Genomic DNA, 21,621 nt, shown 5'->3' on the forward strand with positions numbered 1-21,621 from the left:
CTGATCTTGCAAAGCAAAAATATCAGACGTCTTTACAGAAACTCCAGGGAACGAGAGACATCTTTTTTTGTTACAAGGGAAAGGAAACTGCCTCTGCTGGGTCAGACTACTCAGGAGAATCCAGAGGTTAGAAGTTCTAAGCTCGTTCAATCAAATGTTCCCACTACAGGCCTCGAGTTTCATTCTTTTTCTATTAGCACCTTGTCTTTGACATAAGAGACCTATTAAGGTTATGGAATTAGTTATAACTGTGCTATCATTATAATTAAAAATTGGGCCTCTGCCTTAGCTGCTCGAGATGAGAGTCTTTATCCACCTTGCCATGGAGGCTTTCTTTTTATTTTCAAAGTATAACTACCTGAGTCTATCACTTTATATTTTAAAGCTTTTGAAGCTGTAAATAAAAGCCAGCCAAATGACAATCTTTAGAATTACTATTGTCCCTATGTGATATTTAAATATCAACCCTTTAAAACTGCCTCAGAAGCTAAAGTTTATTCTTCTGTCTACACCTTATTTTAATCTATCATTGGTAAGATTCTTAGTAAATATAAGGCTATGGCATGCAAGAGTTATCATAATCCCACTTACCACCAGCAATGTAGTCCTCACTGCTATCTGGCTGGTGAGTATTCTAGTTTAAAATCCTAATCTGATGGTGTGCTTTCCAGGGTCTTTTCTGTTACCAACTAACTTAGACTGGTTTCTCCAAAAGGCAGGCATGAAATATGGGCCTCCATGCAAATAGTATATTTTTGAAAGTGATCCCAAGGAGTAGGAGTGGTAGTGGGAAGGAAGTAAATGTTCATGTTAATCACCACAGTGAGTAGCTAGAGATATAGAGATCTGGTTCCCTGGAGGAACCAGGTAGAGAGTACTTATTTATTTCCCCTGAATTTCAGAAGAAGGAAGTTATTTATCATTTGGTTTCCATCCCTCATTGGTTAAAAGCAGCTATGCAAGGTTTAATTCCCTCAAAATTTGGGACTTTTTCCATGTCAGAATGGTTGATGATTTTCTTCTGGCCATTATACCTCAAGCAGTGGAAGAAAAACTCAGGAAAATAAATGGAGTTATTCCATACAGCTGAGGTGAAGTGACTTACACTTGGATTACACTTGCACGCAGTAGGTTGACACAACAAAAACTGAAATAAAAAGGGAGGCTGAAATAACGTAAAGTGAGACACATGTTGAGTCAGTTATACTTGTTATTTAAATAAGAGGAGAAGTATTGTTATCTAAAAGAACATACATTAGAACAGGAATAATTTACTAATTAAGTGAGGATAAGGTCCTGCATTAATTTCCTAGGGCTGCTGTAAAAGTTACCACAAACTTGGTGGCTTGTAATAACACAAGTGTATTCTTTCACAATTCTGGTAACCAGAAGTTCAAAGTTAGATTCACTGGGCTAAATTCAATGTGTCAGCACAGCTGGTTCCTTCTGGAGGCTCCAGAAGAGAATATGTTTCCTTGTTTTTGCCAGCTTCTAGAGGCCACCTGTAATTTTTTAATATATGTCCCTGTATTAGAGTTCTCCAGAGAAAGAGATCCAATAGGCTCAAGAGAGAGGGAGGAAGGAAGAGAGAAAGGTGGTGGGGGAGAGAGAGAGAGAGATTTATTTTAAATAATTTACCTGATACTTCACAGTTTACAATAAATTTGCATTTGTTCAATCTGAAACCAAATTTTTACCCTGCAAAATTATACTTTAGAAGTGAAGGAGAAATAAAGATTTTCTCAGACAAATAAAAATTGAGGGAATTTCTAGCTTTGCAAGAAATGTTAAAAGAAGTTCTTTAGAAATAAGGAAAATAATATAGGTCAGAAACTCAGATCTACATAAAGAAAAGAGTGAAAGTAATATATAAACTTTTATTTGTCTTATTTTTAATTGATCAAAGAAAAGAGTCTGTTGAAAATAATAAAAGCAACAATGTATTCAATGATTATAGCTTATGTGTAACCGAAATGAATGACAGCAATGTTACAGGGGATGACAGGGAGGAATTAGAATTATTTGTTATAATAATGTACTTGCACTACATGTGAAGTGATATAACGTTATTTGAAAGTAGATTTGGATTTGCTGTAAAAGTATATTGCAAACTCAGGGGCAATCACTAAAGAAAGTAAACAAAGTATTGATATAACTGATATGCTGAGAAAGGAAAGAAAGTGGAATCCTATTAAATGCTCAATCAATAGAATCAATGAAATCAAAAGCTGATTCTTTGAAAAGATTGGTAAAATGAATAAGCCTATAGCTAAGCTAAGAAAAAAAAGAGATAGATACTATTACTAATGTTAGGAAGAAAAGAGGGACATCACTGCAGATTCCATGGAAATTGAAAAGGAATAAGGGAATTCTATGTTTTTGAAGATTCTATTGTTACATTCTCTAGCTCAGAGATTCTTTCCTCAGCCATGTCCAGTCTGCCGTCATGTCCAGAGCCCATCAATTACCTTCTTTATTTCTAAATAAAGAACACTTCTGATCTCTGAAATTTCTTTTTGATGCTCTCTTGAAAATTCTCTCTGGTTACATTATCCATGTGCTCTTGCATGATGTCTACTGGTTCCATTAGAGCCCTTAGATGGAAATTAAATTAGAAGCCTGACCTAAAGGCACTTGCTTGTAAAGTATGCAAATACCCCTCTCTCAGGAAAAGATTAGGTGTTGGAGTTTCTCTCTGGGGACTCTGCACTGAGCCCTGGGGAGATAGCCACAGCAAGTCCTCTTGAGCCAGTTAAGAACTCTTTCTTCATTTGCTGTAATCTTGTGGATCTTGTGGACTCAAACCCCACTGGTGTTTTGGGGTCCTGTCTTTCAGGTGGAATTCTTAAAACTTGGGGCACTTGATATTGGGTCCAAACCAATTGCCCCTCAGAGAGAAACTGTGAGTTGTGAATTCCCTCCCAATTACATGTTGCTGTGGTAAGACTGAGGTTGATGGCCAGAATGTGTCTCAGCCTTTCCTTCCATTTCATTTTGAGTACTTTCTTGTTTGCTCAATGTATAGAAGTCACTCAGCTAGCTTCTGGATTTTTTTCAGAGGGAACTGCCCCGTGTGTAGCTGTAGATTTGGTGTGTCCATGGGAGTAGGTGAGCTCAGAAGCCTCCTATGTTGAAATTTTGGACTAGAATCATCAATAACATTTAATATAAGTAATCAATTGTCTGCTCATTTTCCATTTTGTAATGTTTTACCTAGGTTTTGCTGTTCATTTTTTTGCATTGAATCCTTTTTAAAAACTTATACACTTTTTTTTTTCTGTTATAGTTGTTTTTTTTTTTTATTCAGACAGAAGGTCACGAAAATTATAATCATCCTCATCAGTTCACTCAAAAATTACACACTGTTTAAAACAGAATCCTTATTTATAGAAGCCAACATCATGATTATATATGAATAAATTTATAACAAAAAATATGACACATTTATTAATCTTTTATTTTTCAAAGTAAATATACAGCATTCTTTTCAAAATTAAGAAAAGATTAAATACATTTTATATTTTAACAATATATAATAATTGAATTAACAACTGGCAGAGAAATATATACAGAGTCTTGCTTCAGCCTGAGTTCCACAGACAGAAGAACCTGAGCTAAAAGACTTATCTGAAACCATGTTATTGGGAAGTATAATACCAGGTGGCAGGAGTGAGGGAAAAAGTGAGTGAAGCAGACAAAAACAAAAAGCCAATTACTATGACATGCTATTGATTTGGCTGCTACAAAAATGCAATTGATTGCTGATATCCCAGCCACCAATAAGCTGCATAAACTTCATGCCAGGAGAGCCAATCTTGGGGGTGGTGGGGAAGGAGAATTACTCACTAGTTTCTGTTTCCCATTTATCAATGTTTCACCCAAGGATGGACAATTCTCAGTTGTGCTTCATGGGTGCTTAGCTACTCAAGCCTTCCAATTAACAGGGGAGTCTTGGGAGCAGAAAACAAGATATGTGACATAGGTGCCAGGGACAGTGCTATCATAACTCATGCAAAGCTGGTATCATAGCAGAGAGTACAAACAGGAAACAAATGAGGTCAAGAAGTTTTGAAGTAGCACATTAAGAGGTCTTTTATAGGTCTCAAAAGTACAGATATTGATTGTGGGGTTTGTTTCTATTTATACAGTAAAAATGTATAAAAAATGTTTTGGTGAAATTTCACGTGCAGCACACTCAAAATACATCTACTTAAATATTTACCTCTCTTCACTATTGCAAAAAAAAAAAAAAAAAAAATATCAAGGAGACATTTAGTTTGCCCAAAAAAAAAAATAATCATTAATCTTTTTACTACCACTTTTCAGCTGAAAAGAGATAATTACTATTCATGATGAATTATACAAAAGTACTAGCTGAGGGATTTCTGGAATTCATATCTTTTCCATTTAGATGTCTAGTACCAAACTGTCTTGACATCTGCAAGATGTCAAGATTTGAAGAAAAGTGGTCTGAAAATTTGTTTAACTGGAAGTATGATGGGATTTAATCCCAGTAGTTGAGTGGGTGGGCGGTTCTGCAAATGCTTTGCCATGCAGCAAAGGTATCCATACATCCACCTGAAAAATCTGTTGAATTTAAATTAATGTCCATATTCTTTTCAATCTCTCCCTTACAAGACATCACATACATTTTGCTGAATATTCAAAACTGAAAATACCTCATCTTTGGAAACAAGATTTCTACTTAAAGCCTTTACTTTTGTAAATCTTTCAAAGAAGCTTGTTTTCAAAAATATGTAAACAGATCTGCAGATGGCAGAGATTTAACATTTTCATAGATGATACATGGTTTTTTAAGTAGGAAAATCTTATGATGATATAGCTCCTTTTACATGTAGCATTATGAATTTATTCTATAAAACCTGTGTGTGAGAAACACCACATTTGCATTTTTTCCCAGATTGACTTAAACCTAGCTCTGAGACCCTATCACCCATGCTAGCAGAGTATCTTGTGTTACTCATGATGGTGTTCATCAAGCTTACTTGGTGTCAGGATAGTGGGAACATGCAGGGTCCTTTTACTACTGTGGTCACATGGTTAGCTCTGCTCCCTCTGCTATAAGATGTAGCTTTTGAATGTTAACCTTTTGCCCTTTTTTGCTCAAAGACTATTCCCAGTGGCACAACTACTGAAAAGCCATCCTGCACATACATTGGCCTGACCCTCTCACAGGTATCCAGCCCATTCTCTATGTGGGGTAGAGTGCAAGTTGCCATCACCCCTGAGTCCTCTGACACTTCCACACTCTACCCATAGAGAATCCAACTTTTCCTTCCAGGTCTAGCTGTATCTCTCTCACTGACCAAATAATTGTCTCTTCCCTTTCTTCCCCTTTTGTGAAACGTTGGCATAATTTCTTCCTCAGAGACCCCAACAGGGTTGCTCTTCAACAATTAAAATCCAGAGAAGTTATTAATTTTCCCTAAATGGTAGAAAAGAGTCAGACATTATAATTTCAACGGAAGACTTGACACAAAAGTTTCTATATCTTCCCCATAAAATGTTTCTGAGCTATACTTAATGCTCAATTACAGTAACTATTGTTTAGTTTTTCTATAACTTTATTTTTTCCCCTAGCCCAAGTCCCTTCCCCCAAATTATTTTAATATCTAGCTTTACAGCATAATGTGGCCTTTATTGTAAGATGCTTCTAATCTTTTCTGTAAAAGTATGGAGTGCAGAGGAGGAAAGATTGCTTAAATAGGTTTTAAAAACAGTAGTACACCTTTTACATATTTTGAAAAATGTCTCTTAAAGGTAGCCTTTGGTGACTTCTCTTAAAATGTGACTAATAAACTCTTCCATTTTATACTTAGTAATTTTTGTTTTCCACACTCAGTAGTCATTCACACATGATCTCTAACATAAAGTAATTGAATGGAACTGCATTAAAACTAGAAGACATCCTGCACTTTGGGGTGGAGCCACATGAGATAGAGGGGGGATTTTAAATTCATTTTATATTATATATTCAAATTTCTGTTCAACAGAGGTGCACTTTTCATTTAATAAAATTTAAACTGCAAAGTGAGACATTTTTGAACTAAAGGAGATCATTCAGTATCAAACAAGTGGGCAATCACCAAAGAGAATATAGACCATAGACACAGACACAGAAAACTCATGGTAGAAAAACGAAGACCTTCATATAGTCATTGCAGGCACAACACATCACATACACACAGCCATTAATGTCAGGGCTTATAGAAGAAAAACAAAACTTCCCACAGAAATTATATTTCTACTGCAGAATAAATTCTGAGATATTGCCTTAATAGACAAATAAATTTATAAGCTGACTTCTATCCACCAAACCATCTTTACCTTTAGTTCCCTTACTCACTGATATTGAAAGTCAGAGAGATTACATAAATTGTCCAAGCTTACACAGCTTGATGACTGATGGAATAAAGATTTAGCCTAGAACATTTTTACAGTAAAAAGTATGTCCTTTGAACTTGTGGAAGAGGGAATATTTTCTTAGTGCTGATATTAATACCTTATCCTAGAAATGTTTGACTTTGAGCAGCAGGGCAGGATGAGGGAGAAGCTAAGCATCACAACTAAGGTTAAACTATAAATAATCTTATTTCCAATGGCATCTGGGTTTACCCCATTATTATTATTATTATTCTGGCTGTGCCCTGCAGCTTGTGGGATCTTAGTTCCCCGACCAGGGATCAAACCTGGGCCCCTGGCAGTGAAAATGCCGAGTTCTAACCACTGGACCCCCAGGGAATTCCCTACCCCATTATTGAGAGGGAAGAAACCTTTTGCCTTCTTATCAGATGATGAGTACCTGATATATCAAATATGGTTAAGTGAAAGCAGGATAAAAAACATGAGGAAAACACAAAGACCTGAGGGAAAAACCATGAAAGTTGCTTATCAAAAGGGTAAAATGTATTGAAAAAAGACATTATCTTTCCAATTCCTCACTATGATTTAGACGGCTACATTTTATAGTCAAAAGACAACATTAAAAAAATTCTAATTAAACAGTTATCCATCCCATGATTTTAACTTTTAAAAAATTCAACTTAAAATAAAAGAACTTGAGTTGAATCAATCCTGCATATTTGAGCTGTACGGTTTGGTTTTGTTCACTTGCAGTTTCCATCTGGCTGCCAAAGTAAGCCTAGGAAAGTGGCTTATGTGGCTTTCCCATCTGGGATCTCTGATATCAGGCCAGCAATCTCCTGGGAGACCTTGCATTGGGTCACAGCCAGATTTAAGGCTGTTATTTTGAGTGCTTAATGTTAAGCTTGAAACCAATAGGAAATTAAGTGAGGTGTGGAACATCCACAGGACGGGGCCTTCTCCAGTGGGTGAGCAATAGTGATTAAGAACACAGCTTTCAGAATCAAGCTTTTGATGCTGGATTTAGCTATTTATCATGTGTTTGACCATTGGCAAATCACTTAATTCCTCTAAACCTCAAGTTCATCACATGCAGTTATTGTAAGAATTAAAGGAAGAAATATAAGTGAAGCATTGATCACAATGCCTATTACCTAGTAGAGCTCAATAAATAATATATTTACCAATTAACTCTAATTTTTAATGCCAATGGATTGAATATTCAAGTTCATCATCATTTATCATCTCTAATTGTATTGTCTAAACAATATTGTAGAAATAACACAAATAAAAGGTAAAAAAACACCCAAAATTTTATTCATCACCTTAAAAGTCAGGCACAAATTCTTATTTTTTAAATTATTAGTATATATATGCTAAGAATATTTATATGGGGAAGTCACACTATAGATACAGTTTCATAAGCCAATAAAATTTCAGTTCCATAAGGGCAAGGAACATGTTCACTGCTATATACCCATTGTGTAATACATATTTATTGAGTTGAATTGAACATGAATTTTAAGCATAGTCTCCATAACCATTATTTTAAATGAGTGGACTGTAATTTACCTAACTAAATTCATTATTGATGTAACCATAGTTTCCAGTCTTCAAAAGATAGTCCTAATTTATGACTGTTATAGATCAATGAATGCCTGTTAATTTTCAGTGCTATCTTTCTCTCTAAATAGTGGCCCAATTTGAATAAATTATATAATTTTGGCTAACTTTATTATTTTATAAATAATACTGTGGTGGACATCTTTTCACATAAAGCTTTTACTCCTCTGGCATTATTCCTGTAGGAAGAATTGACAAGATTAGGATTTAGTCAAGTAGGGATATTTCAAAATAAATTGTAAATTCTTCCATTTTTGTGTGATTCTTTTAAGAAAGAAAAATGATAATCTATTCATATTCTTACAATTTCTTACTTAATTATGTAATTTCATCAAAGTTTAGATGGAATTAATCATATTGTCACTGTTATTTCTCTACCAATGGATTTTATGATCTATCAAAATCAAGCAAAGCAAAAATATTGTCTATTCTCAATAAACCTTTACTTTACAAGTGGCTTCCAAACTGTGGTTTGATTGATCAATTCACTCAAGAACTCTAATAGGTATTAATTGTTCCACAACATTTCCTTATTTTTATAAATTAAATTAAAATTTCCTATATACTCCCAGCTTAGTAGGATTGTCAAGAAGTTGATTATCAATGTTTAAAGGACAGCTTTCCTTCTTTGGCACTTACACGGTCCTAACAAATAGGTACATGTAGAGAAGTCTTAAGAGTCTGGTTATTTTCATCAGTATCATTGTTTCCTTTGGTTTTTCAGGCAGTGTGCTGTGAACTATGAGTTTCATGGTTTTAGTCTTCCTGGAACACAGGGATCCTCAACATTCCCCTAGAGCTGAAGTTGTTTGAGCATAGCTTCTAAAGGAACCTGTATGGCGGCTTTCTATCCAGTTTTTAGGGAGACCACGCCTAGCCAGTTTCCAGGGTTACTCTCTGTTCTAGTCAGCTCTGGCAGCTATAACATATTACGATAAACTTGGTAGCTTAAACAACAAACATTATTTCTTATGGTTCTGGAGCCTGGGAAGTCCAAGATCAAGATGCTGGCAGATCCAGTGTCTGGTAAAATCCTGCTTTCTCATTTGCAGATGGCTGTATACTCATATGGTAGAAAGCAGAGAGAGAGGGAGTAAACTCTTCTATCTCTTCTTATAAGAGCACTAATCCCATTCATGTGGTCTCCATCCTAATGACCAATTACATCCCAAAGACACCACCTCCTAATACCATCACAATGAAGGTTAGGATTTCAACAGATGAATTTTGGTGGGGTCACAAACCTTCAGTCCATAGCACTCTCCTCTCGTCTAGTCCATAGGGCTTCCTTGTGAATAATTCGACCTAATTCCCTTAAGGGCTTAAGCCTTCCAGAACTTGTGCACGTTGAGAACGTCTTCAGAGCAGCTCCAATTCCAGTTGGAGTACATAAAACACAAAATGCTATTAATTCCTCCTAGTGGGGAAGATAGCCTAGAACTAAATAACTCCAGAGCCTACTTAGTCTCTATTCTTGGAGGGTAAAGCGTAGAATAAATGAGAGATGCTTTAATTTTTTCTTTGTTGAGATAATAATAGTTTAATAATAATAATAGTGATAATAATGTCTTCAAGTGATACCAGTTGAATCTTTTTTTTTTTTTCTTTTTCCTTTCCATAGCATAATTATTTGCCAGCTATAAGAAGCTCTATTAGGTGCTGTGAGGAATCGGATATTTATGTGGGATGGGGGATGGGATCAAGGTAGAACTTGATGAAGTGGTGTTAAGAGAATCATATGCTCTCAAGTAGCTCAGAATCTAGTAGCAAGACAGGTAGCTCACCATGAGTCTAGTGGTTGAGAGCAGGCACTCTGTGTTCAAATCTCAGCTCTGTCACTATCTCTGCTCAAATTAGTTGATTTCTCTATACCTTAGTTCTCTCATCTCTAAAATGGTTAATAATGCTCTTCTAGGATTGTTGTGAAGATTGTGTGTTAATATATAATATTATTACTATAATAATAAAAGAACTTAGAAGAATATATGATGCATAATAAGGGATTAATAAATTTTAGCTATAATTATTAAGAAAAAGCAGACTATAATATGGTAGGAAGATCACAAACAATATATTAAAGGAAAATGAAAGAGAGAAATTAGATTCTCATGGGACGACCAGTGATGTTTTCACACAAGAGATGACTTTAAGTTGACCTTTGAAGAACGGGTAGAAATCAAACAGGTAGAGATAAGAAGATCATTCCATGTGAGAAAAGTGTGAGTACTTAGAAAGACATGAGGGTTTTTTTTTGGTATCTTTTGAAAAATATTCATTAGCCTCATACGTGAGGCAAATAGAATGCAAGAGAAGGTTTTCAAGTGATGTAGCCTGATATTATGTTGGAAACATGAGTTGAGGAAATTAAAAAGTCTTATATACCAAGTTAAAATATTATGATTTTAGCCTCTTAGGTAACAGAACATGATCAGAGGTTTTCTGAGCTAGTAATATAGACTTGCATTTTTTATGGAAACAATGACAGCAATGTTATGTCTGGTTTAGAAGGGAAGGAGACTGAAGACAGGTAGATTTCTGAAAGGGTTTGTGAGTGATGATGAAGCAGGGAGAGTTAAAGATAACGGTGACTTTTTGCCTGAGTGACTGAAAGAATATTTATCCTATTAACTGAGCTAAGAAAAATGCTGTACACATTGGGAATAATCAGTAAGGGAAGTCTGGCCTGTATGTTTCTACCAGTCTAAATTTGGGATCCAGATGGTACCTATTATTATTATTGTTTAACATTTACTGAGTGTCGACAGCAAGCTAAGCCTGGTGTGGAATATTGGAGAGACATTCATATCTCCACTTTTACACTCCCACTTCCATCTGGTCCCTTCACTTTGTTGTTGTCATATTTTCTGGGCACTTGTAAGTTGGTCACTGGTTTGTTATTCACTAATAATTACCAATTACTTGATGGTGAAAAGATTGAAAGTTTTTTTTTTTTAACATCTTTATTGGAGTAAATTACTTTACGTTGGTGTGTTAGATTCTGTTGTATCACAGAGTGAATCAACTATACATATACATATATCCCCATATCCCCTCCCTCTTGCATCTCCCTACCACCCTCCCTATCCCACCCCTCTAGGTGGTCACAAAGCACAGAGCTGATCTTCCTATGCTATGTGGCTTCTTCCCACTAGCTATCTATTTTACATTTGGTAGTATATATAAGTACATGCCACTCTCTCACTTCTTTCCAGCTTACCCTTCCCCCTCCCCGTATCCTCAAGTCCATTCTCTACGTCTGGGTCTTTATTCCTATCCTGCCCCTAGGTTCTTCAAAACCATTTTTTTTAAAATTTTAGATTCCATATGTATATGTTAGCATACAGTATTTGTTTTCCTCTTTCTGACTTACTTCACTCTGCATTAAAGACTCTAGGTCCATCCACCTCACTACAAATAACTCAATTTTGTTCCTTTTTATGGCTGAGTAATATTCCATTGTATATATGTGTCACATCTTTTTTATCCATTCATCTGTCGATGGACACTTATGTTGCTTCCATGTCCTGGCTGTTGTAAATAGAACTACAATGAACATTGTGGTACATGACACTTTTTGAATTATGGTTTTCTCAGGGTATATGCCCAGTAGTGGGATTGCTGGGTCATATGGTAGTTCTTTTGTTAGGATTGTAAGGAACCTCCATACTGTTCTCCATAGTGGCTGTATCAATTTACATTCCCACCAACAGTGCCAGAGGGTTCCCATTTCTCCACACCCTCTCCAGCATTTATTGTTTCTAGATTTTTTGATGATGGCCATTCTGACTGGTGTGAGGTGATAACTCATTGCATTTTTGATTTGCATTTCTCTAATCATAAGTGGTGTTGAGCATTCTTTCATGTGTTTGTTGGCAATCTGTATATCTTCTTTGGAGAAATGTCTGTTTAGGTCTTCTGCCCATTTTTGGATTGGTTGTTTGTATTGAGCTGCCTGAGCTGCTTGTATATTTTGGAGATTAATCCTTTGTCAGTTGCTTCATTTGCAAATATTTTCTCCCATTCTGAGGATTGTCTTTTCGTCTTGTTTATGGTTTCCTTTGCTGTGCAAAGGCTTTGAAGTTGCATTAGGCCCCATTTGTTTATTTTTGTTTTTATTTCCATTTCTCTAGGAGGTGGGTCAAAAAGGATCTTGCTGTGACTTATGCCATAGAGTGTTCTGCCTATGTTTTCCTCTAAGAGTTTTACAGTGTCTGGCCTTACATGTAGGTCTTTAATCCATTTTTTTAAAAATAAATTTATGTATTTATGTATTTATTTATTTTTGGCTGTGTTGGGTCTTCGTTTCTGTGCAAGGGCTTTCTCCAGTTGCAGCGAGTGGGGGCTACTCCTCATCACGGTGCGCGGGCCTCTCACTATCGCGGTCTCTCCTGTTGCGGAGCACAGGCTCCAGACGCGCAGGCTCAGTAGTTGTGGCTCACGGGCCCAGCCGTTCCGCGGCATGTGGGATCTTCCCAGACCAGGGCTCGAACCCATGTCCCCTGCATCAGCAGGCGGACCCTCAACCACTGCACCACCAGGGAAGCCCCTTTAATCCATTTTGAGTTTATTTTTGCGTATGGTGTTAGGGAGTGTTCTAATTTCATTCTTTTACATATAGCTGTCCAGTTTTCCCAACACTACTTATTGAAGAGGCTGTCTTTTCTCTATTGTATATTCTTGCATCCTTTATCAAAAGTAAGGTAACCATATGTTCATGGGTTTAACTCTGGGCTCTCTATCCTGTTCCATTGATATATATTTCTGTTTTTGTGCCAGTATCATACTGTCTTGAATACTGTATCTTTGTAGTATAGTCTGAAGTCTGGGAGCCTGATTCCTCCAGCTCTGTTTTTCTTTCTCAAGATTGCTTTGGCTGTTCAGGGTCTTTTGTGTTTCCATACAAATTGTGAAATTTTTTGTTCTACTTCTGTGAAAAATGCCATTGGTAGTTTGATAGGGATTGCATTGAATCTGTAGATTGCTTTGGGTAGTATAGTCATTTTCATAATGTTGATTCTTCCAATCCAAGAACATTGTGTAGCTCTCCATCTGTTTGTGTCATCTTTAATTTCTTTCATCAGTGTCTTACAGTTTTCTGCATACAGGTCTTTTACCTCCTTAGGTAGGTTTATTCCTAGGTATTTTATTCTTTTTGTTGCAGTGGTAAATGGGAGTGTTTCCTTAATTTCTCTTTCAGATTTTTCATCATTAGTGTATAGGAATGCAAGCGATCTGTGTGCATTAATTTTGTATCCTGCTACTTTACCAAATTGATTAGCTTTAGTAGTTTTCTGGTAGCACCTTTAGGATTCTCTATGTATGGAATCATGCCATCTGCAAACAGTGACAGCTTTGCTTCTTCTTTTCCAATTTGGATTCCTTTAATTTCTTTTTCTTCTCTGATTGCTGTGGCTAACACTTCCAAAGCTATGTTGAATAATAGTGGTAAGTGTGGACAACCTTGTCTTGTTCCTGATCATAGAGGGAATGATTTCAGTTTTTTACCATTGAGAATGATGTTGGCTGTGGGTTTGTCATATATGGCCTTTATTGTGTTGAGGTAAGTTCCCTCTATGCCTACTTTCTGGAGAGTTTTTATCATAAATTGGTGTTGAATTTTTTTGAAAGCTTTTTCTGCATCTATCAAGATGATCATTTGGTTTTTCTCCTTCAATTTGTTAATATGGTTTATTACATTGCTTGATTTTCATATATTGAAGAATCCTTGCATTCCTGTGATAAACCCCACTTGATCATGGTGTATGATCCTTTTAATATGGTGTTGGATTCTGTTTGCTAGTATTTTGTTGAGGAATTTTGCATCCATGTTCATCAGTGATATTGGCCGGTAGTTTTCTTTCTTTGTGACATCTTTGTCTGGTTTTGGTATCAGGGTGATGGTGGCCTCGTAGAATGAGTTTGGGAGTGTTCCTCCTTCTGCTATATTTTGGAAGAGTTTGAGAAGGACAGGTGTTAGCTCTTCTCTAAATGTTTGATAGAATTCACCTGTGAAGCTATCTGGTCCTGGGCTTTTGTTTGTTGTAAGATTTTTAATCACAGTCTCAATTTCAGTGCTTCTGATTGGTCTGTTTATATTTTCTATTTCTTCCTGGTTCAGTCTTGGAAGGTTGTGCTTTTCTAAGAATTTTTCCATTTCTTCCAGGCTGTCCATTTTATTGGCAAATTGTTGCTTGTAGTAATCTTTCATGATCCTTTGTATCTCTGTAGTGTCAGTTGTTACTTCTCCTTTTTCATTTCTAATTCTGTGATTTGAGTCTTCTCCCTTTTTTTCTTGTTGAGTCTGGCTAATAGTTTATCAATTTTGGTTATTTTCTCAAAGTTCGTCTTTTAGTTTTATTGATGTTTGCTATAGTTTCCTTCATTTCTTTTTTATTTACTTCTGAGTTGATTTTTATAATTTCTTTCCTTCTGCTAACTTTGGGGTTTTTTTGGTTCTTCTTTCTCTAATAGCTTTCGGTGTAAGGTTAGGTTGTTTATTTGAGATGTTTCTTGTTTCTTGAGGTAGGATTGTATTGCTATAAACTTCCCTCTTAGAACTGCTTTTGCTGCACCACATAGGTTTTGGGTAATCATGCTTTCATTGTCATTTGTTTCTACGTATTTTTTGATTTCCTCTTTGATTTCTTCAGTGATCTCTTGGTCATTAAGTAGTTAATTGTTTAGTCTCCATGTGTTTGTATTTTTTACAGATTTTTTTTCTGTAATTGATATCTAGTCTCATAGCGTTGTGGTCAGAAAATATACTTGATACGATTTCAATTTTCTTAAATTTACCTGTGCTTGATTTGTGACCAAAGATAGGATCTATGCTGGAGAATGTTTCATGAGCACTTGAGAAGAAAGTGTATTCTGTTGTTTTCAGTTGGAATGTCCTATAAATATCAATTATGTCCATCTTGTTTAATGTATCATTTAAAGCTTGTGTTTCCTTATTTATTTTCATTTTGGATGAGCTGTCCATTGGTGAAAGTGGAGTGTTAAAGTCCCCTACTATAATTGTGTTACTGTTGATTTCCCCTTCTATGGCTGTCAGCATTTGCCTTATGTTTTGAGGTGTTCCTATTTTGGGTGCATAAATATTTACAAATTTTATATCTTCTTCTTGGATTGATCCCTTGATCATTCTGTAGTGTCCTTTTTTGTCTCTTGTAATAGTCTTTATTTTAAAGTGTATTTTGTCTGATATGGGAATTGCTACTCCAGCTTCCTTTTGATTTCCATTTGCATGGAATATCTTTTTCCATCCCCTCACTTTCAGTCTCTATGTGTCCCTAGGTCTGAAGTGAGTCTCTTGTAGACAGCATATATACAGGTCTTGTTTTGGTATCCATTCAGCCAGTCTATGTCTTTTGGTTGGGGCATTAATCCATTTATATTTAAGGTGATTATCAATATGTATGTTCCTATTTCCATTTTCTTAATTGTTTTGCATTTGTTATTGTAGGTGTTTTCCTTCTCTTGTGTTTACTGCCTAGAGAAGTTCCTTTAGCATTTGTTGTAAAGCTGGTTTGGTGATGCTGAATTCTCTTACCTTTTGCTAGTCTGTAAAGTTTTTAATTTCTCCATCCAATCTGAATGAGATCCTTGCTGGGTACATTAATCTTGGTTGTAGGTTTTTCCCTTTCATCACTTTAAATATGTCCTGTCACTCTCTTCTGGCTTGCAGAGTTTCTGCTGAAAGATCAGCTGTTAACCTTATGGGAGTTCCTTTGCATGTTATTTGTCGTTTTTCCCTTGCTGCTTTTAATATTTTTTCTTTGTATTTAATTTTTGATACTTTGATTAATCTGTGTCTTGGTGTGTTTCTCCTTGGATTTATCTTGTATAGGACTCTCTGCTCTTCCTGGACTTGATTAACTTTTTCCTTTCCCATATTAGGGAAGTTTTCAACTATAATCTCTTCAAATATTTTCTCAGTCCCTTTCTTTTTCACTTCTTCTTCTGGGACCCCTATAATTCAAATGTTGGTGCATTTAATGTTGGCCCTGAGGTCTCTAAGACTGTCCTCAATTCTCTTCATTCTTTTTTCTTTATTCTGTTCTGCAGTAGCTCTTTCCACTGTTTTATCTTCTTGGTCACTTATCCTTTCTTCTGCCTCAGTTATTCTGCTATTGATTCCTTCTAGAGAATTTTTCATTTCATTTATTGTGTTGTTGACCATTGTTTGCTCTTTAGTTCTTCTAGGTCCTTGTTCAATGTTTCTTGAATTTTCTCCATTCTATTTCCAAGATTTTGTATCACCTTTACTGTCATTACTCTGAATTCTTTTTCTGGTAGACTACCTATTTCCTCTTCATTTGTTTGGTCTGGTGGGTTTTTACCTTGCTCCTTCATCTGTTTTGTGTTTCTCTGTCTTCTCATTCTGCTTAACTTACTCTGTTTGGGGTCTCCTTTTTGCAGACTGCAGGTTCATAGTTCCTGTTGTTTGTGGTGTCTGCCCCCAGTGGGTAAGGTTTGTTCAGTAGGTTGTGTAGGTTTCCTGGTGGAGGGGATTAGTGCCTGTGTTCTGGTGGATGAGGCTGGATCTTGTCTTTCTGGTGGACAGGACCACGTCTGGTGGTGTGTTTTGAGGTGTCTGTGACCTTATTATGATTTTAGGCATCCTCTCTGCTAATGGGTGGGGTTGTGTTCCTATCTTGCTAGTTGTTTGGCATAGGGTGTCCAGCACTGTAGCTTCTGGTCATTGAGTGGAGCTGTGTGTTAGTGTTGAGATGGAGATCTCTGGGAGAGCTTTCTCCTTTTTATATACATGGAGCTGGGAGGTCTCTAGTGGTCTAATGCCCTGGACTAGGCTCTCCCACCTCAGAGGCATAGGCCTGACCCTTGGCAGGAGTACAAAGGTCCGGTCAGCCACACAGCTTTGGGGAAGTCTGAGGTCTTCTGCCAGCATTCAGCAGGTGTTTTGTAGGAGTTGTTCCACATGTAGATGTATTTCTGATGTAGTTGTGGGGAGGATGGTGATATCCACGTCTTACTCCACCACCATCCTGAAGGTCTCCTTAATTCTTAGATTTATTAAAATGCACCTAAAGTTTCATCATAGAACATGATGTTTATGGTTGACTTTTAGTAGTTATCTCATTAATGAGGTTAAGGGAATTTTCTCTATTCCTACTTTGCTAAAACATTATTGTTATTATTTTTAGTTATCAACAAATTTTGAATTTTAGTAATTTTTAATTTATTAAGCTAATCTGAATATTTCTCAAATTTAATGTGTTAAAATATATAAGTAAATCAATTACTTTTCTATTTGAGTATAATTTCTCTCATGATAAATCCCACTGATTGATGATATAATTCATACACACACACACACACAGTTGTATTAGATTTACTTATTTAATATATTTACAGTTTATGTTCATATGTAAGAATGTATAATTTTTATATTGTCCTTATTGCTGATATCATAGTTCACCAAGGTTATAAAATTAGTTGTACAAAGTGGCCTTTTTTGATTCTCTGTGATATTTAGTATAAGAAATATTATACAATTTTATTTTATTAATTTATGGTTTTATCTGCTCTCCCTTCTATGTACTTTAGACTTATTCTATGGTTCTTTTTCTGGCTTCTTGATGCAAATTTTTAGCTCATTTATTTTCAGTTTTTCTTGTTTTTGATTACAGAATGTGTTTTGTCTGCTAGCAAGCATTTAAGAATTTTTTAAATAATTTCATTGATCCTGAGAAATATACTCCATGTATGCTCGAAAAGAATTTATATTCTCTTTCTGGCATACATATAATATAATTATATACAATATATACCAATTATATAAGTACTAAATGATAAAAATAGCATAAATATGTATATATTTATATATAATTATCTTATAAATATATTTATACTCATTACTATCTATCTGTTTAATCTACTGCAGTATGGTATTGGCTAAAGTATAGACCTATAAATAATAATAAAGAGATTCCAGACATAGGCTCACATATATGGTTAACCAATTTTCATCAAGGAAGCCAAGGAAGTTCAGGATAGTAATTTAAACAAATAATGCTGAAACTATGAGATATTTTTCTACAAAAGAACTCTCAATCCCACCTTGCACTATACAAAGATTAATTAAGTTGAAATGAATGATAAACATAAATATCAAACTTAAAATTATAACTATTAGAATAAAACATAGAAGAAAATCCTTGTGGCCTTGGGTCAAACAAAAATTTTCTTAGCTACAACACAAAAGTCATGAACCATAATGTTTTTAAAAAATTGATGAATTGGACTTCCTCAAAATTAAAACTTTTGCATTTCAAAAGGCACTCTTTAGAAAATGACAGGATAACTTTAGACTAGGAGACAATATATACAAAATAATTCTCTGATGAGGGATTTGTATTCAGAATATATAAAGACCCATTATAACTTAATAAGAAAATAACTCAATTAAAAATGTGCAGAAGATTTGAGCAGAAACTTCATCAAAGATGATGCATAGGTAGCAAGTAAAAACATGAAAAGATGTTTACTACCATTAGTCATTAAGGAAATGCAAATGAAAATCACAGTGAAATATTATTACATATGTATTAGAATGACTAAAATAGAACAGACAGTACCAGGTACTGGCAAGAATGTGGAATATTTATACATTGTTGGTGGGAATGCAAAATAGTATAGACATGTTAGAAATCAGTTTTCTCACAAAGTTAGATACTTATCATTTGACTCAGAAATCTCGTTCCTGCATATTTACTCAAGAGAAACAAAATACATGTTCACAAAAAATCCTGTATGGGAAATTTTATTGCATGTTGATAATTGACAAAAACTAGAAACAACGCAAATGTCAATCAACTGTTAAATGGATAAACAAACTGTGGAACACCATGGAAAGGAATTCTATGCAGCAATAAAATGGAAGGATTTACTGATGTATGCAACAGATGGATGACTAGCAAATACATGATGCTAAGTGTAAGAAGCCAGATTCAAAAAGCCACAAATTGTATTATTCCATTAACATGATGTTCTGGAAAAGCCAAAACTGTAAGTTTTTTTTTTTTTAATTGCTAACAGCAAATGTTTATTCATGATTGAAGCCAAGAAGAATTTATAAATGCATTTTAATACCTTGCTGATAAAATAACATTTCACCTTTTCAAGCTCGTAAGGAATACAGGAAGATATTGTAAAGGCTTTGATGTGTATATCTATCTATCTAACAAAAAAAGAACAGTGGTAACCATGGGCTGGATGTGGGAAAAGTAGGTTGACAAAGGAGCATTTGAGAATTTTGGGGAGTGATGCAAATGTTCACTATCTTTAGTGTGCTAGTGGTTACACATCTGCGTGCATTGTTAAAAATCATAGAACTGTACTTGGAAAAAAGAAAAATATATTGCATATAAATTATAGCTTAATAAACCTGACTTAATTTTTTAAATTTCTTTTTTTATGGAGGTCTCATATGTATTTGTGGGACATTTTTCTTGAATGCTTTATATTTTTGTTAGTATTTTAGATAGTATATTTTTTAATTTGTGTTGCACCATTTATTAAAGCATAAAGTTAGGGTTAATTTTTATGATATCTGTTAAGTTCCAACAAACCTGCTGAACTGTTACATTATTTTATTTTTCAAATGCTTTTGAATTTTTCTCTGCACACAATTATCTCATTAGTGGATTATAAACATTTTGTTTATTCCTCAAAAAATAAAAAAAACAAGGAAAGTAAAGCTCACAGAGTATTTATCATTTACTTAAGTCCACAGGGCTTGAAAGTGCCAGAACCATAATTCCAACACTGTTCTTTCAAATGTAAATCTCAGAGCATTCTTTAATTCGTGTTTTACTTTTATTATTTAATTGCTTTAATTACTTTATTTCAGGCATTTGTATTGGATGTGTATTGTTTGGATATCTCATTTATGCCAGTTCAGCCCCTATTTACTATTTTCTAATAATAAATTCTCAGTTTCCATCAAGAAAACACCCAGTGCTGCACTCCATCTGTGACTTTGGTTGGGGTTGATGCATGCACATCTGATCAGAGCAGCACATGTGCTGTCCACAGTAAATGGTTTAGGGATCAACACATGACTTACTCCAGGCTTATCATTCAATCTTCGAAATTTAACTGGACATATAAAAGGGAGGAGCACTCTTTCCACTAGGTTTACAGTGCTATAGAATATAAGTGTGAAGCTTTCACAGTGTTCTGTGGGGAGAATCTCCCTGAGGATGAAGCCAGAACACAGGAAAGCAGAATCAAGGGGCAGAGACAGAATTATGATGGCATCTTTGATTCAATTTTCCTGAAAGCCAAATTTGTCCCTGGACTTTTCAGTTATGTGAAATAATAAAATTTTTGCTTGAACTGGTTTGAGTATGAGAGTATCCTCTGATATACTGAAGCATAAAATAAAACATTGATCTGGAAACTGAGAGGTGTCACATGTAATGCATGGTATCAAGGGCCTCACAGACTTATAAAGAAGAGAAAGAATGCACATAAATTTGTAAATTTATTATGATAATAACTCTTTTCCGTTGCCTCAATGTCTGATTACCTCACTTTTGAGACCATTTGTAAGAATAAATTGTATTCGATAAATGTAAGCCATTCCCTCATTCAAGCCAAGAAGCAATAATACTTTCAATTCTACCAAATACAGGGAGAAAAAAAATGAAGTAAATCCTGATCTGAGTAAGGAGATGTCGTCCTAAAAAGCTCAGTTTCAGATTTTATTTAATGCCATTGACATATCCTTGGACGTACTTTATTTCAAAATCTAGATTCCCTAATCATTGTGAATTTTAAAGATCAGAAGAAGACGTGATTCTAAACATTTAAAAATAAACAGCTTTAGCATCTGTGGAATAAAAGCACATGAAGATGACTTCAAGATTTGCTATCTGAAGCTGGGAATAAAACCAAGGACCTTCTCAGTGCTCACAACTCTCTCCCATTTCTGTAAATCATACTATTGTTAAATTAAAAAGCTGAAGAAATAAGTGTACAAATCTATGCATTGAAAATATTATATAACAGTTTTTAAAATGCTGTAAATTGGAAATCAGTCAAAATCTATAGGCTTCGTAATCTCAAATGACATTTAACACTTTCTACCCAGCAAAAGGTTAATTAAAAGTAATTTTTAGACCATACCAATGTGAAATGGGAGAAGAAATTTTATGACATGAAGAGAGTTAAATTGTGAAAATTTATGCCTGTAAATACTGATAAAATGTCAATCTCTGTATATATGGACAGTGTATAAATTGGCTAAGATCAAGTATGTCTTTGACACATTTTTTTTTACAGAATTGCATTAAACCTATAGAACAATTTAAAGAGAATTGACATCTTTATAATGTCCAGTGTTACAATCCATGAACATGAATTGTAAATCATGAATCCATTAGGGTCTTCTTTGATTTCTTTTGTCAACATTTTGTGATTTTTAGGATAAAAGTCCTTTACATGTATTATTACAGTTATACCTGACTATTTTATTTTGGGGGGACAATTGTAATTTTTTTTTTTTAAATTTTGATTTCTACATGTTTCTTTTGATTTTTTTTAAAATTGGGATATAGTTGTTTTACAATGTTGCATTAGTTTCTA

This window comes from Balaenoptera ricei, chromosome 4 (assembly GCF_028023285.1).
Source record: "Balaenoptera ricei isolate mBalRic1 chromosome 4, mBalRic1.hap2, whole genome shotgun sequence".
NCBI lineage: Eukaryota > Metazoa > Chordata > Mammalia > Artiodactyla > Balaenopteridae > Balaenoptera > Balaenoptera ricei.